Below are 6,000 nucleotides of genomic sequence, written 5' to 3'. Positions count from 1 at the left end.
CAATGTATGAGGTCCCGTCATTGCCATTGTGGTATCGGAGGGTTAGAAGTACTCGGTCTTACTTCACGGGCATATATATATATAAATATAAATAAAGTAAAGGTAGGTTAGGTAAACTTATTCTATGCTAGGTTGGACTTCTAATCCAGTTTCTCAGTTTTGCAACATATGTTGTCATGAATCTATGACCCATTCAAAACTATTCACACACATGCACATACTTGATGAATCAAATTTCTGAAACATAATTTGTTTTTTTAACCAGAAGAGAAGTGGAGATAGGAGAAATTTCTATGGTAAAAAAAAATTATAATAAAATTAAAAAATCCGTTAATTAATTATTATTAATTAATAGTAAATCAATAAGAGTTTGACGAACATGCAAGGTCAAAAGGGTTGCATGTGACATTAACGATAAAAGAATCATCAAGAAGAAATTAAGAGTATGGATAATATTATATTTATTGTGTTTCTATGTATTACAGTAATAAATTATATTTATTGCATGGCAAATACTACTTCCAAGTCATACTAAATAATGGTATTTCCGTGGTTTCCCATTTGATGAGCTCAAAATGTCAAATGCTTCAAAAGATAATTATTGAAGATATATATATATATATATAGCATCAAATTAGGCTTAGAGGACCCATGTTAGTTAACATGTCATTCATTTCTTGACTTGTTCCAAGTACCCCTAAATATTACCCATCAAATCACTTGTTTGTCTTATCCCATGCACTTCCTAACTTTGTCAACTTAATTGAAGATATGTATATACACACACGTATCTTTAAGTTATATCTCTCTCTATATATATATGTCTTACTATTTGTATATATGGTGTATTGTGCTAACGTTCACAGATTGGCAATAAATCAAGTTGACTGTAAATTAATCTCACGGTGACTAATTTTGAGAATATTCAATGAAAAAGAATGACTTTGTGAGGTCTTAATTTCATATATATATATATATATGCGGTGACTAATTTTGAGAATATTCAATGAAAAACAATGACTTTGTGAGGTCTTAGTTTCGCATATATATCTGTCCTTTGGAGTGACATTTCCACTTCCCCAACTCTGAATATTATCATTTGACAATAGAGTTAAAAAAATTTAAATTCAATAATCAGCAAAGAAAAAAATGAAAAACAGTAGACTTATTCATGTCAAGTGGACTCCATCTGCATGTTGTAATATGTTGGTTTAGCACGTTAATTAATAGTAATTAATTAGCTACTAGTTTAGTGTTTAATTAAATCCACGTGGTGGTTATTATAATTACTGTATCTACTGTACAGGTTGTGTTTGGATCAAGTTTTTTAATAATCTAGTTTAAAATAAATTCGCATAAAATCGAACCAAATAGATAAAATTGTTTTAAAATGAAGTGGTGTTAAGGTCAAATTTTGTATTATTTATTTTCACAAAGTCATTTACTTTGGGATAGACTTTATTTTCTGAAAATGCGAAAAATCTTAATAGTACTAGAACTCAAAAAAGGGTCATTTTCGAGAATATTTTTTCCACAGAAAGGTTTAAAATGATGTACCAGAGGCTTTTTCAATATCTCTTTTTATTTCTGACTCATCAATTTTTTTCTGACCCACCAAATACGAAAAACTTAATGTCCCTTGTAATGTTGTTTTTGTTCTTCTAGAAAGGAAAAAAAAAAAAAAAAAAACCTGAAAACTTTTAATATTTCTAGATGCATTTTTCTGACCCGTCAATTTTTTATCAGTCCAAATTTTGTAAAAATAGAATTTGATAATTGAGGAGACATTATTACCAAATTAATAATACTCATAACCAAATTTACACAATCCTTCTCAACGAGTGTCGCTTCCGCTTCACGTGACTTAGTTCGTAACTCCTTTTTATTTGAAAGTATCACATTTTCCCTTCCATTTTACTTACTCAATCTTTAAGAATGTCTTTTCCATCCCCTATGTCTTTCCTTTATCCACTTTTCCTTTCCTCCACGCCAAACAAACTATTATATATATATATATATAATATTTATACATCATCATTAATGTAAAAGAACTCAAAGTGTCCAATAATTATTTAATTGGGATGTGTTTTATGAGTATGCATCCCTTGGCTCGTTTATTTTTCTTTCTTTTTATGATTTTAATTTTTTTTTTGGTTATATTGTACATAAGTGATGCTATAAAGGCTCTGAAGTGGAAGATCTTAATTTTCTAAACATATATCACATGACATTAAATAAATAGGATGCTAATCTTATTCATATCGCAGTCAGATGCTAAATTGAGATCAATTTGAAACGATTTGACTTTCATCTCATATATATATATATATATATATGAGCAGATTTGGCGGGGAAGAGAAAACTTTATCAAGGCTGGTAGAGGATACCTCACCCTAATCCCCACCAGCTCACCAATGTTATATATATACACACAATATTTATAGTCAATACCCTTATACTTCAAATATTATAATATACCGTATATATAAAAGTAAAAGTAATGATACAGAATTCAAAACTTGGAATCTGTTTTTACACGTTCTTTTATATTTTAGTATTTCTAAATATATTACTCCTCCAATATATCATGAAATTAAATATGCATTATGTGTATAAATTGTAAACAGAATTTTCAAACTTATTTGTTAGGTTTAAAGGTTTTCATTGAAATTCATGTTACATTGAATGGATAAAAATTTCTTACGCTAGACAAACAAATAGCATTACTCTAAAAACAAATGAAAGAAAAATCTGAATAGGGTCGGATCTGAAATGGAGTACTTGATTTGAAATCGGAGACCAAGGTTTATGATGTCAATAAATTTAGTGATCTTTCATAAATAAATAAAATTGAAAAGAGAAAAAAAAAAAAAGGGACATAAAACTTAGTTAATGTATCTACCATTGGATCGTCAGCTCAACTGGTATAATTATGAGTTGGGGTATAGTGGACATTTGTCAGTGTGTACGAGTATTTTGGGGTGGAAAAAAAAATATAGAAAAAAAAATATAGTTAATGCAAGTTGGAGATGGAGGTTGACCTGTTAGTTGTATAATAGCCACACACATAAGCAATTTGACTAAAAACCCTAAAAATTCCAAGTTGGATGCAGAGGACAAACATTTGACCGTACTTGACGTTTCAAAATAGAGTGAAATGGTCTTAAACGCGTACTAGTGAATGAATAAATAATGGCATCAGTTATCAGCATATGAGTGCAAGCCAACAGAGAATTAGAATTGGCTTTGTATTGACTTCATTGACCTCGATATACGTATCAAGTCTCCTCCCTCTCTCTCTCTCTCTCTCTCACACACACACACACACATATATTTATTTTTTGTTCCAGCAACCTACTTCATATTACTCATACTAATTAATACCCTCTAAAATAAGCAATTAAAATGAACATGGATTCGTAACGATTTTGACCTGCCTATATATACTATGCATTTGAAGAACACATAATCCATTTTTTTTTTTCCTTCACCTAATCCATGTTTAAATTGGTAGAAAATGACATGGCCATGTTTAAATTGGTAGAAAATAACATGGAAAAAGATAATTTGATTTTTTACTTATCCTTGGTGCTTGTACTATCTGTTACTGTCCTTCCTTTTATATAACTATATACGTGTGTATGTATAGGTTGAGAATGACATATATATATATGTAATATATATATATGTTGAGAATGACAATAATTCTTTGTAACTATATGTTGTAATAATTGTATCCACTTGGTACCCAACGAACTAAAACACCCCAAGTGGGCATAGAAGAGGCCTCAATCCGAAATTGACTTTGTCACATTAATTAAGTTTGTGCGTGCCATGTCGGCAACATAGAAACCCTATGTACTATATTAGTCTATTGCTACCATAATCTCTCTCTCTCTCTCACACACACATATGTGTCAATAAAATAAAAATATCAATGGACCCATTTGAGTTAGACAAAACCTAGGATACCTTTGAGATGATCTTTATAGTGGGAAAATCTTTTTTCACCCCCCAATTTATTCCTTAAATTTTATTTTGCTTTCCATCTATCCTTGTTTTTTTATTTTTATTTTTTTTTTTTATACATTTTTCGTCATGAATGTTTTGTTTGGAAAAATATTATCAAAATTAATATTTACAAGGGACAATTCAATTGAATTCATCTTTGTTCACAAATACTCCCTCTGTCCTAAAAAATGTCATTTTTTTTTTTTTTGTTTGTTCCAAAATATTTGTCACTTCCTTTTTTTAAACAATATATTTTACATCTTTTTATATATGTCCTTGGAGTTTAAAATTTTAAATTTGAATATTCAAAACTTAGAAGGGTAAATTAGTTACTTTTCAGGGAAATAAGACATGTCCCACATGTCCCCTTAAAAATTAGTACTCTCTAAAAACGACATCTAAATTAGGACAAGGGAGTAAAGCGTGATTAATCAATTATATTATTTTTGTACCATTAGGTCTTATTTTTTATTCTTCAACCAATTTCATGTGTTAAAAACGAAGATCGATCAATCAATCTTATCATGGAATTGGGGAAAAAAATAAAAGATCAATCCTTGTTTTTGTTCTTATTGACAGCACAATTTTTGTTTTTGTTTTTTTAAAAGAAATTTGTGCCGCGAATATTTTATTAAAATCAAAATTAGTACTGCTATCAATTCTTGGTTTTGTTCTTATTGACAACACATTTTTCTTATTTTCTTTAAAAGAAATTTGTGCAGCGAATATTTTTTTAAAATCAAAATTAGTACTAGTATCAATCCTTGTTTTTGTTCTTATTGACAACACATTTTTCTTATTTTCTTTAAAAGAAATTTATGCCGCAAATATTTTGTTAAAATCAAAATTAGTACTGCAAATAGATCGAGTTTAACAAGGACAAATTAATTACGTATCTTTGAGTCTAATATTTTTGTCGTATACTAAAAACAAAGATCAATCACTTTCTTATTAAATACTATGGGTGATGAGAGTAGATTTATCTACTATTTTGGCGTTTTTTTTTCCGGAGAAAATCGTCTAGAAAACCTCAAGTTGATTGAAGAAAGATCAAAGGGTTGTACTAGGGTTGATCGAGTCAAAATAAAACGAGTCTCCAACGGAATTGATTGGTGGGTCCCAAGAATGAATTCCATCTAGAAATATTAGGGGTTTTTGGTAATTTTCGGATATTATTGGGCATTGTTTTGCAATAACACTCCCAATCTACCACTGTCCAATAAATGTGAGCCAAAAGAGATGAGATGGCAAACAGTTCCTTATCCTTTCTCCACCCATAATATGGAAGGGCTTTTCTGACACAACTTCTCAACCAATGGGGTGAGGTATGTGGCACACAGGGGTTGGTGGGTCCCACTTGTGATCAAATGCAAGTGATGTCTTTAGTCAACAAAAGCAACCCTAGCTTCTATTAGGTTGTACCCCACTTAACAACAACCTAGTGACTCATTGCTTTGTTTTGAGTTTCCTTCAAAAATGGTTTGGACTAAGTTGTGGTTTGAGTTTGATATACATAATTCCTCAATAGAACCTTCTCATGATGTTTTTGACCAAATATAAGTTTTCCAGTACAAGTTAGGTTTCATTGTTGCATCAAATTTATTAAGTATGTTTGTCAAATTTTAATCAAGCTTTGAAAATAACATAACAAAGAAGAAAAAAAAAATTCCTCAAATAGGGAAAATATTTTGTGGACTAGAAACGGTAAGAACAACGTTAACAATGTTTGACGAGGATTAATAATTGGTATCTTATAGTATTGGTGTGCCCTATTAGAATTGATGATCTATTGTCTCACAGTGCCGGTTGTGATGGGGCACACCAATGTTGTGAGAGAATTATTTTTCTGTCACCGTTCGTTTCAAATGAGTGAATGAATTTACCATTCACAAGTCGCACATTTTATTATAAATTTATCTTAAGTTTTTGTTTTTACAAACACAAGGTAAGACCAACATTAATAAACAATATTTAACGAGGATCGATAGT

The sequence above is a fragment of the Cornus florida genome, unplaced genomic scaffold (genome assembly GCF_030987335.1).
Source record: "Cornus florida cultivar Cherokee Brave unplaced genomic scaffold, ASM3098733v1 CherokeeBrave_3.0.0_Hap2_Chr04, whole genome shotgun sequence".
NCBI lineage: Eukaryota > Viridiplantae > Streptophyta > Magnoliopsida > Cornales > Cornaceae > Cornus > Cornus florida.
This window is presented reverse-complemented; position numbering follows the sequence as displayed.